Source organism: Scyliorhinus torazame, chromosome 4 (genome assembly GCF_047496885.1).
Source record: "Scyliorhinus torazame isolate Kashiwa2021f chromosome 4, sScyTor2.1, whole genome shotgun sequence".
NCBI lineage: Eukaryota > Metazoa > Chordata > Chondrichthyes > Carcharhiniformes > Scyliorhinidae > Scyliorhinus > Scyliorhinus torazame.
The window spans coordinates 60,665,541-60,677,710 of NC_092710.1; the positions used below are offsets into that span (position 1 = coordinate 60,665,541).

Here is a 12,170-nt window from a genome sequence, read left to right on the forward strand (position 1 = left end):
TCGAAAGGGAGGGCGGTTCAGCAATGGAGGCCCGCAAGGGATTGGCTGTGAATATGGTGAGAAAGCCATTGGATTGCTGGCGGGTCATTTCCATCGGCAGGCAGCAGCGAGGGAGGTGGGAGGGAGTATTTCTGCATCTGAATGTGAACTGGTTCGTGGATTTAGAAGAATGTTCAGAATATTTTTGTGACATTTGGGCATTTTTGATCTGAAGCGAGGGGAGTATCGAACTGATATTTGATAATAAATGTAAAATCCTCTCTTTAGTTGATGCGGAGTGGAAACGTTAACTCCGTTTCTCTCTCCACTGATGATGCCAGACCGGCTGAGTTTTCCCTGAAGTTTCTGTTTTTGTGTGTTGAAATTTAATGGATTTGCTTGAACACATATGTTTCTGGACCCTGAGGATAAGACCTGCATTTTCAGAATCCAGCACTAACTCCAGTTTGTATTTTGATTTCTGTCGGTGCATTATCGCCCTGTCAACAAATAATGAAAGAAAATGCACAGAGTCCAACAGCAAATTGCGATTTTAAATCAAATCAAATGGCATTTCCTAATTCAACAAAGCGGTGCTATCAAAACTTTCCTATAGCAACCTTAACAAAGCTATTGGCTCATCTCGGGTTTGGATTTCGTCAGGTTCTGAATGAAAGAATATTTATTGCGAACTCAATAATGTTGAGAATTGTATTATGTGTGTCTGCCTGCTACTACCGAATAAAAAAATACCTCCCGCGTCAAATCACCGAACAGCATCTGCTCTCTTGTAGTCGTGGCCGAGTGGTTAAGGCGATGGACTAGAAATCCATTGTGGTTTCCACGCGCAGGTTCGAACCCTGCCGACTACGTATGTTCTTTTTCTCATTCAGGTTCAAGTTTCACCACGTTCTTTGGAACGAATGGTGTCTGATGCGAAATGGTATCCCACACTTTGCAAAAAGACGAGTTGTTTTTCCCAACAGAGTGCGCTCTATTTGAAAAGTCGGGACACAGTTCGACATGTGTTATTATTCAGTGATTGGAAAAGTTCACAACGCTTTCTGGATAAGAATTAAAGAATGGAACATATGCCATTAATTAGTGAACGGAGATGTACAGACAGCTTGCTGATGAAGAGTTAGGCCGTGGGCAAGCGTTATTGACTAGGGAGGGGAGAAGTAAAAGCCTGAATCATGCGAGCAACAATTCCAATTTTCAATTTTGTCCAGGGATTGGCTATGGTGAATGCAGAAAAGCTAGTGTTTCGAAACAAACCTGTTGGACGTTGACCTGGTGTTGTAAGACATCGTACTGTGCTCACCACAGTCCAACACCGGCATCTCTAAATCATGGCTATCTCCAAACTAAGACAATGTGAATGCTTTTTGGATAGTGTATATCGCAAATTGATTGTAGATGGTTGAATAAATACTAGAAACTAAGAGGGATCAAGTCAAGACCAGCATGGAGAGAAATAATCCTCACTCACCCGTCAGTCAGGAATGTTGGCTGTCTCCCAAGCACTAGATCCGGGGTCGCTTACCTAGCATTGCCAATTTAGCCTTGTGGCGATCAAATGAGGACTCTCAAGTCGCGAACTTGCTTTGTGACTGTAAAGACGTCCGCGGGTGCAATTCAAATAACCATAGTTTCAAACTCCATCTACCCTCCATTGCACTCAGGTTTCTTCTTTATTGTTAACAATTACTTGTCATTGTGGGTTTGATGGCCGACCAGATTTTTTGCATTAAGAGGAGAAAGTGATTGAGGAGTATGTGGAAATGAACCAAAATGGGAACGTCTCGCCGTCCGTGGTTTGGAAGTTATGGAAGGCGGTAGTGAGGGGGGAGGTCATATCATTCAAGACAAAGGTGGTTAGCAAGGCGCGTTCGGAAGGGCAGCGTGGATCGGGGAAATGTTGGCGGGCGTGGAATATATCTGATGCACACGGAAGCGGGACATGTAGTGAGGAGGAAGGAGTTGCAGGTGAAGTTTGATCTTCTATCGAAAGGGAGGGCGGTTCAGCAATGGAGGCCCGCAAGGGATTGGCTGTGAATATGGTGAGAAAGCCATTGGATTGCTGGCGGGTCATTTCCATCGGCAGGCAGCAGCGAGGGAGGTGGGAGGGAGTATTTCTGCATCTGAATGTGAACTGGTTCGTGGATTTAGAAGAATGTTCAGAATATTTTTGTGACATTTGGGCATTTTTGATCTGAAGCGAGGGGAGTATCGAACTGATATTTGATAATAAATGTAAAATCCTCTCTTTAGTTGATGCGGAGTGGAAACGTTAACTCCGTTTCTCTCTCCACTGATGATGCCAGACCGGCTGAGTTTTCCCTGAAGTTTCTGTTTTTGTGTGTTGAAATTTAATGGATTTGCTTGAACACATATGTTTCTGGACCCTGAGGATAAGACCTGCATTTTCAGAATCCAGCACTAACTCCAGTTTGTATTTTGATTTCTGTCGGTGCATTATCCCACTGTCAACAAATAATGAAAGAAAATGCACAGAGTCCAACAGCAAATTGCGATTTTAAATCAAATCAAATGGCATTTCCTAATTCAACAAAGCGGTGCTATCAAAACTTTCCTATAGCAACCTTAACAAAGCTATTGGCTCATCTCGGGTTTGGCTTTCGTCAGGTTCTGAATGAAAGAATATTTATTGCGAACTCAATAATGTTGAGAATTGTATTATGTGTGTCTGCCTGCTACTACCGAATAAAAACATACCTTCCGCGTCAAATCACCGAACAGCATCTGCTCTCTTGTAGTCGTGGCCGAGTGGTTAAGGCGATGGACTAGAAATCCATTGGGGTTTCCACGCGCAGGTTCGAACCCTGCCGACTACGTATGTTCTTTTTCTCATTCAGGTTCAAGTTTCACCACGTTCTTTGGAACGAATGGTGTCTGATGCGAAATGGTATCCCACACTTTGCAAAAAGACGAGTTGTTTTTCACAACAGAGTGCGCTCTATTTGAAAAGTCGGGACACAGTTCGACATGTGTTATTATTCAGTGATTGGAAAAGTTCACAACGCTTTCTGGATAAGAATTAAAGAATGGAACATATGCCATTAATTAGTGAACGGAGATGTACATTCAGCTTTCTGATGAAGACTTAGGCCACGGGCAAGCGCTGTTGACCAGGGAGGGGAGAAGTAAGATGCCTGAATCATGCGAGCAACAATTCCAATTTTCGATTTTGTCCAGGGATTGGCTATGGTGAATGCAGAAAAGCTAGTGTTTCGAAACATACCTGTTGGACGTTCACCTGGTGTTGTAAGACATCGTACTGTGCTCACCACAGTCCAACACCGGCATCTCTAAATCATGGCTATCTCCAAACTAAGACAATGCGAATGCTTTTTGGATAGTGTCTATCGCAAATTGATTGTAGATGGTTGAATAAATACTAGAAACTAAGAGGGAACAAGCATGGAGAGAAATAATCCTCACTCACCCGTCAGTCAGGAATGTTGGCTGTCTCCCAAGCACTAGATCCGGGGTCGCTTACCGAGCATTGCCAATTTAACCTTGTGGCGATCAAATGAGGACTCTCAAGTCGCGAACTTGCTTTGTGACTGTAAAGACGTCCGCGGTTGCAGTTCAAATAACCATAGTTTCAAACTCCATCTACCCTCCATTGCACTCAGGTTTCTTCTTTATTGTTAACAATTACTTGCCATTGTGGGTTTGATGGCCGACCCGATTTTTTGCATTAAGAGGAGAAAGTGATTGAGGAGTATGTGGAAATGAACCAAAATGGGAACGTCTCGCCGTCCGTGGTTTGGAAGTTATGGAAGGCGGTAGTGAGGGGGGAGGTCATATCATTCAAGACAAAGGTGGTTAGCGAGGCGCGTTAGGAAGGGCAGCGTGGATCGGGGAAATGTTGGCGGGCGTGGAATATATCTGATGCACACGGAAGCGGGACATGTAGTGAGGAGGAAGGAGTTGCAGGTGAAGTTTGATCTTCTATCGAAAGGGAGGGCGGTTCAGCAATGGAGGCCCGCAAGGGATTGGCTATGAGTATGGTGAGCAAGCCATTGGATTGCTGACGGGTCATTTCCATCGGCAGGCAGCAGCGAGGGAGGTGGGAGGGAGTATTTCTGCATCTGAATGTGAACTGGTTCGTGTATTTAGAAGAATGTTGAGAATATTTTTGTGGCATTTGGGCACTTTGGATCTGAAGCGAGGGGAGTATCGAACTTATATTTGATAATAAATGTAAACTCCTCCCTTTAGTTGATGCGGAGTGGAAACGTTAACTCCGTTTCTCTCTCCACTGATGATGCCAGACCGGCTGAGTTTTCCCTGAAGTTTCTGTTTTTGTGTGTTGAAATTTAATGGATTTGCTTTAACCCATATGTTTCTGGACCCTGAGGATAATTCCTGCATTTTCAGAATCCAGCACTAACTCCAGTTTGTATTGTGATTTCTTTCGGTGCATTATCGCCCTGTCAACAAATACAGAAAGAAAATGCACCGAGTCCAACAGCAAATTGCGAATTTAAATCAAATCAAATGACATTTCCTAATTCAACAAAGTGGTGCTATCAAAGCTTTCCTATAGCAACCTTAACAAAGCTATTGGCTCATCTCGGGTTTGGATTTCGTCAGGTTCTGAATGAAAGAATATTTATTGTGAACTCAATAATGTTCAGAATTGAATGATGTGTTTCTACCTACTCCTACCGAATAAAAAAATACCTTCCGCGTCAAATCACCGAACAGCATCGGATCTCGTGTAGTCGTGGCCGAGTGGTTAAGGCAATGGACTAGAAATCCATTGGGGTTTCCACGCGCAGGTTCGAACCCTGCCGACTACGTATGTTCTTTTTCTCATTCAGGTTCAAGTTTCACCACGTTCTTTGGAACGAATGGTGTCTGATGCGAAATGGTATCCCACACTTTGCAAAAAGACCAGTTGTTTTTCCCAACAGAGTGCGCTCTATTTGAAAAGGCGGGACACAGTTCGACATGTGTTATTATTCAGTGATTGGAAAAGTTTACAACGCTTTCTGGATAAGAATTATACAATGGAACATATGCCATTAATTAGTGAACGGAGATGTACAGACAGCTTGCTGATGAAGAGTTAGGCCATGGGCAAGCGTTATTGACTAGGCAGGGGAGAAGTAAAAGCCTGAATCATGCGAGCAACAATTCCAATTTTCAATTTTGTCCAGGGATTGGCGATGGTGAATGCAGAAAAATTAGTGTTTCGAAACAAACCTGTTGGACGTTGACCTGGTGTTGTAAGACATCGTACTGTGCTCACCACAGTCCAACACCGGCATCTCTAAATCATGGCTATCTCCAAACTAAGACAATGCGAATGCTTTTTGGATAGTATACATCGCAAATTGATTGTAGATGGTTGAATAAATACTAGAAACTGAGAGGGATCAAGTCAAGACCAGCATGGAGAGAAATAATCCTCACTCACCCGTCAGTCAGGAACGTTGGCTGTCTCCCAAGCACTAGATCCGGGGTCGCTTAACTAGCATTGCCAATTTAGCCTTGTGGCGATCAAATGAGGATTCTCAAGTCGCGAACTTGCTTTGTGACTGTAAAGACGTCCGCGGGTGCAATTCAAATAACCATAGTTTCAAACTCCATCTACCCTCCATTGCACTCAGGTTTCTTCTTTATTGTTAACAATTACTTGCCATTGTGGGCTTGATGGCCGACCCGATTTTTTGCATTAAGAGGAGAAAGTGATTGAGGAGTATGTGGAAATGAACCAAAATGGGAACGTCTCGCAGTCCGTGGTTTGGAAGTTATGGAAGGCGGTAGTGAGGGGGGAGGTCATATCATTCAAGACAAAGGTGGTTCGCAAGGCGCGTTCGGAAGGGCAGCGTGGATCGGGGAAATGTTGGCGGGCGTGGAATATATCTGATGCACACGGAAGCGGGACATGTAGTGAGGGGGAAGGAGTTGCCGGTGAAGTTTGATCTTCTATCGAAAGGGAGGGCGGTTCAGCAATGGAGGCCCGCAAGGGATTGGCTATGAATATGGTGAGAAAGCCATTGGATTGCTGGCGGGTCATTTCCATCGGCAGGCAGCAGCGAGGGAGGTGGGAGGGAGTATTTCTGCATCTGAATGTGAACTGGTTCGTTGATTTAGAAGAATGTTCAGAATATTTTTGTGACATTTGGGCATTTTGGATCTGAACCGAGGGGAGTATCGAACTGATATTTGATAATAAATGTAAAATCCTCTCTTTAGTTGATGCGGAGTGGAAACGTTAACTCCGTTTCTCTCTCCACTGATGATGCCAGACCGGTTGAGTTTTCCCTGAAGTTTCTGTTTTTGTGTGTTGAAATTTAATGGATTTGCTTTAACACATATGTTTCTGGACCCTGGGGATAATACCTGCATTTTCAGAATCCAGCACTAACTCCAGTTTGTATTTTGATTTCTGTCGGTGCATTATCGTCCTGTCAACAAATAATGAAAGATAATGCACAGAGTCCAACAGCAAATTGCGATTTTAAATCAAATCAAATGGCATTTCCTAATTCAACAAAGCGGTGCTATCAAAACTTTCCTATAGCAACCTTAACAAAGCTATTGGCTCATCTCGGGTTTGGATTTCGTCAGGTTCTGAATGAAAGAATATTTATTGCGAACTCAATAATGTTGAGAATTGTATTATGTGTGTCTGCCTGCTCCTACCGAATAAAAAAATACCTTCCGCGTCAAATCACCGAACAGCATCGGATCTCGTGTAGTCGTGGCCGAGTGGTTAAGGCAATGGACTAGAAATCCTTTGAGGTTTCCACGCGCAGGTTCGAACCCTGCCGACTACGTATGTTCTTTTTCTCATTCAGGTTCAAGTTTCACCACGTTCTTTGGAACGAATGGTGTCTGATGCGAAATGGTATCCCACACTTTGCAAAAAGACCAGTTGTTTTTCCCAACAGAGTGCGCTCTATTTGAAAAGGCGGGACACAGTTCGACATGTGTTATTATTCAGTGATTGGAAAAGTTCACAACGCTTTCTGGATAAGAATTATACAATGGAACATATGCCATTAATTAGTGAACGGAGATGTACAGACAGCTTGCTGATGAAGAGTTAGGCCATAGGCAAGCGTTATTGACTAGGCAGGGGAGAAGTAAAAGCCTGAATCATGCGAGCAACAATTCCAATTTTCAATTTTGTCCAGGGATTGGCGATGGTGAATGCAGAAAAGCTAGTGTTTCGAAACAAACCTGTTGGACGTTGACATGGTGTTGTAAGACATCGTACTGTGCTCACCACAGTCCAACACCGGCATCTCTAAATCATGGCTATCTCCAAACTAAGACAATGCGAATGCTTTTTGGATAGTATATATCGCAAATTGATTGTAGATGGTTGAATAAATACTAGAAACTGAGAGGGATCAAGTCAAGACCAGCATGGAGAGAAATAATCCTCACTCACCCGTCAGTCAGGAATGTTGGCTGTCTCCCAAGCACTAGATCCGGGGTCGCTTACCTAGCATTGCCAATTTAGCCTTGTGGCGATCAAATGAGGACTCTCAAGTCGCGAACTTGCTTTGTGACTGTAAAGACGTCCGCGGGTGCAATTCAAATAACCATAGTTTCAAACTCCATCTACCCTCCATTGCACTCAAGTTTCTTCTTTATTGTTAACAATTACTTGCCATTGTGGGTTTGATGGCCGACCCGATTTTTTGCATTAAGAGGAGAAAGTGATTGAGGAGTATGTGGAAATGAACCAAAATGGGAACGTCTCTACGTCCGTGGTTTGGAAGTTATGGAAGGCGGTAGTGAGGGGGGAGGTCGTATCATTCAAGACAAAGGTGGTTAGCAAGGCGCGTTCGGAAGGGCAGCGTGGATCGGGGAAATGTTGGCGGGCGTGGAATATATCTGATGCACACGGAAGCGGGACATGTAGTGAGGGGGAAGGAGTTGCCGGTGAAGTTTGATCTTCTATCGAAAGGGAGGGCGGTTCAGCAATGGAGGCCCGCAAGGGATTGGCTATGAATATGGTGAGAAAGCCATTGGATTGCTGGCGGGTCATTTCCATCGGCAGGCAGCAGCGAGGGAGGTGGGAGGGAGTATTTCTGCATCTGAATGTGAACTGGTTCGTTGATTTAGAAGAATGTTCAGAATATTTTTGTGACATTTGGGCATTTTGGATCTGAACCGAGGGGAGTATCGAACTGATATTTGATAATAAATGTAAAATCCTCTCTTTAGTTGATGCGGAGTGGAAACGTTAACTCCGTTTCTCTCTCCACTGATGATGCCAGACCGGTTGAGTTTTCCCTGAAGTTTCTGTTTTTGTGTGTTGAAATTTAATGGATTTGCTTTAACACATATGTTTCTGGACCCTGAGGATAATACCTGCATTTTCAGAATCCAGCACTAACTCCAGTTTGTATTTTGATTTCTGTCGGTGCATTATCGCCCTGTCAACAAATAATGAAAGATAATGCACAGAGTCCAACAGCAAATTGCGATTTTAAATCAAATCAAATGGCATTTCCTAATTCAACAAAGCGGTGCTATCAAAACTTTCCTATAGCAACCTTAACAAAGCTATTGGCTCATATCGGGTTTGGATTTCGTCAGGTTCTGAATGAAAGAATATTTATTGCGAACTCAATAATGTTGAGAATTGTATTCTGTGTGTCTGCCTGCTCCTGCCGAATAAAAAAATACCTTCCGCGTCAAATCACCGAACAGCATCGGATCTCGTGTAGTCGTGGCCGAGTGGTTAAGGCAATGGACTAGAAATCCATTGGGGTTTCCACGCGCAGGTTCGAACCCTGCCGACTGCGCATGTCCTTTTTCTCATTCAGGTTCAAGTTTCACCACGTTCTTTGGAACGAATGGTGTCTGATGCGAAATGGTATCCCACACTTTGCAAAAAGACGAGTTGTTTTTCCCAACAGAGTGCGCTCTATTTGAAAAGTCGGGACACAGTTCGACATGTGTTATTATTCAGTGATTGGAAAAGTTCACAACGCTTTCTGGATAAGAATTATACAATGGAACATATGCCATTAATTAGTGAACGGAGATGTACAGACAGCTTGCTGATGAAGAGTTAGGCCATGGGCAAGCGTTATTGACTAGGCAGGGGAGAAGTAAAAGCCTGAATCATGCGAGCAACAATTCCAATTTTCAATTTTGTCCAGGGATTGGCGATGGTGAATGCAGAAAAGCTAGTGTTTCGAAACAAACCTGTTGGACGTTGACCTGGTGTTGTAAGACATCGTACTGTGCTCACCACAGTCCAACACCGGCATCTCTAAATCATGGCTATCTCCAAACTAAGACAATGCGAATGCTTTTTGGATAGTATATATCGCAAATTGATTGTAGATGGTTGAATAAATACTAGAAACTGAGAGGGATCAAGTCAAGACCAGCATGGAGAGAAATAATCCTCACTCACCCGTCAGTCAGGAATGTTGGCTGTCTTCCAAGCACGAGATCCGGGGTCGCTTACCTAGCATTGCCAATTTAGCCTTGTGGCGATCAAATGAGGACTCTCAAGTCGCGAACTTGCTTTGTGACTGTAAAGACGTCCGCGGGTGCAATTCAAATAACCATAGTTTCAAACTCCATCTACCCTCCATTGCACTCAGGTTTCTTCTTTATTGTTAACAATTACTTGCCATTGTGGGTTTGATGGCCGACCCGATTTTTTGCATTAAGAGGAGAAAGTGATTGAGGAATATGTGGAAATGAACCAAAATGGGAACGTCTCGCCGTCCGTGGTTTGGAAGTTATGGAAGGCGGTAGTGAGGGGGGAGGTCGTATCATTCAAGACAAAGGTGGTTAGCAAGGCGCGTTCGGAAGGGCAGCGTGGATCGGGGAAATGTTGGCGGGCGTGGAATATATCTGATGCACACGGAAGCGGGACATGTAGTGAGGAGGAAGGAGTTGCAGGTGAAGTTTGATCTTCTATCGAAAGGGAGGGCGTTTCAGCAATGGAGGCCCGCAAGGGATTGGCTGTGAATATGGTGAACAAGCCATTGGATTGCTGGCGGGTCATTTCCATCGGCAGGCAGCAGCGAGGGAGGTGGGTGGGAGTATTTCTGCATCTGAATGTGAACTGGTTCGTGGATTTAGAAGAATGTTCAGAATATTTTTGTGACATTTGGGCATTTTGGATCTGAAGCGAGGGGAGTATCGAACTGATATTTGATAATAAATGTAAAATCCTCTCTTTAGTTGATGCGGAGTGGAAACGTTAACTCCGTTTCTCTCTCCACTGATGATGCCAGACCGGCTGAGCTTTCCCTGAAGTTTCTGTTTTTGTGTGTTGAAATTTAATGGATTTGCTTTAACACATATGTTTCTGGACCCTGAGGATAATACCTGCATTTTCAGAATCCAGCACTAACTCCAGTTTGTATTTTGATTTCTGTCGGTGCATTATCGCCCTGTCAACAAATAATGAAAGAAAATGCACAGAGTCCAACAGCAAATTGTGATTTTAAATCAAATCAAATGGCATTTCCTAATTCAACAAAGCGGTGCTATCAAAACTTTCCTATAGCAACCTTAACAAAGCTATTGGCTCATCTCGGGTTTGGATTTCGTCAGGTTCTGAATGAAAGAATATTTATTGCGAACTCAATAATGTTGAGAATTGTATTATGTGTGTCTGCCTGCTACTACCGAATAAAAAAATACCTTCCGCGTCAAATGACACCGAAGCAGCTTTTGAGCTCGTGTAGTCGTTGCCGAGTGGTTTAGGCGATGGACTAGAAATCCATTGCGGTCTCCCCGCGCAGATTCGAACCATGCCGACTCCGTATGTTCTTTTTCGCATTCAGGTTCAAGTTTCACCATGTTCTTTGGAACGAATGGTGACTGATGCGAAATGGTATCCCACACTTTGCAAAAAGACGAGTTGTTTTTCCCAACAGAGTGCGCTCTATTTGAAAAGTCGGGAGACAGTTCAACATGTGTTATTATTCAGTGATTGGAAAAGTACACAGCGCTATCTGGATAAGAATTTTACAATGGAACATATGCTATTAATTAGTGAACGGAGATGTACATTCAGCTTTCTGATGAAGACTTAGGCCATGGGCAAGCGTTGTTGACCAGGGAGGGGAGAAGTAAGATGCCTGAATCATACGAGCAACAATTCCAATTTTCGATTTTGTCCAGGGATTGGCTATGGTGAAGCTAGTGTTTCGAAACATACCTGTTGGACGTTCACCTGGTGTTGTAAGACATCGTACTGTGCTCACCACAGTCCAACACCGGCATCTCTAAATCATGGCTATCTCCAAACTAAGACAATGCGAATGCTTTTTGGATAGTGTATATCGCAAATTGATTGTAGATGGTTGAATAAATACTAGAAACTAAGGGGGAACAAGCATGGAGAGAAATAATCCTCACTCACCCGTCAGTCAGGAATGTTGGCTGTCTCCCAAGCACTAGATCCGGGGTCGCTTACCGAGCATTGCCAATTTAACCTTGTGGCGATCAAATGAGGACTCTCAAGTCGCGAACTTGCTTTGTGACTGTAAAGACGTCCGCGGTTGCAGTTCAAATAACCATAGTTTCAAACTCCATCTACCCTCCATTGCACTCAGGTTTCTTCTTTATTGTTAACAATTACTTACCATTGTGGGTTTGATGGCCGACCCGATTTTTTGCATTAAGAGGAGAAAGTGATTGAGGAGTATGTGGAAATGAACCAAAATGGGAACGTCTCGCCGTCCGTGGTTTGGAAGTTATGGAAGGCGGTAGTGAGGGGGGAGGTCATATCATTCAAGACAAAGGTGGTTAGCGAGGCGCGTTAGGAAGGGCAGCGTGGATCGGGGAAATGTTGGCGGGCGTGGAATATATCTGATGCACACGGAAGCGGGACATGTAGTGAGGAGGAAGGAGTTGCAGGTGAAGTTTGATCTTCTATCGAAAGGGAGGGCGGTTCAGCAATGGAGGCCCGCAAGGGATTGGCTATGAGTATGGTGAGCAAGCCATTGGATTGCTGACGGGTCATTTCCATCGGCAGGCAGCAGCGAGGGAGGTGGGAGGGAGTATTTCTGCATCTGAATGTGAACTGGTTCGTGGATTTAGAAGAATGTTGAGAATATTTTTGGGCCATTTGGGCACTTTGGATCTGAAGCGAGGGGAGTATCGAACTTATATTTGATAATAAATGTAAACTCCTCCCTTTAGTTGATGCGGAG

General features: G+C 44.0%; 5 non-coding genes across 5 annotated transcripts; all 5 read left to right on the forward strand.

Annotated features, from left to right (window-relative positions):
* The first annotated feature begins 769 nt into the window (after positions 1-769).
* Positions 770-851, forward strand: trnas-aga (transfer RNA serine (anticodon AGA)). The gene has a single exon. It is a non-coding gene; the product is annotated as a tRNA-Ser (tRNA).
* A 1,904-nt stretch (positions 852-2,755) lies between these two features.
* trnas-aga (transfer RNA serine (anticodon AGA)) lies at positions 2,756-2,837 on the forward strand. The gene has a single exon. It is a non-coding gene; the product is annotated as a tRNA-Ser (tRNA).
* Positions 2,838-4,732: 1,895 nt separating this feature from the next.
* On the forward strand, positions 4,733-4,814 carry trnas-aga (transfer RNA serine (anticodon AGA)). Its single transcript has one exon. It is a non-coding gene; the product is annotated as a tRNA-Ser (tRNA).
* A 1,904-nt stretch (positions 4,815-6,718) lies between these two features.
* Positions 6,719-6,800, forward strand: trnas-aga (transfer RNA serine (anticodon AGA)). The gene has a single exon. It is a non-coding gene; the product is annotated as a tRNA-Ser (tRNA).
* A 1,904-nt stretch (positions 6,801-8,704) lies between these two features.
* trnas-aga (transfer RNA serine (anticodon AGA)) lies at positions 8,705-8,786 on the forward strand. Its single transcript has one exon. It is a non-coding gene; the product is annotated as a tRNA-Ser (tRNA).
* The last annotated feature ends 3,384 nt before the right edge of the window (positions 8,787-12,170 follow it).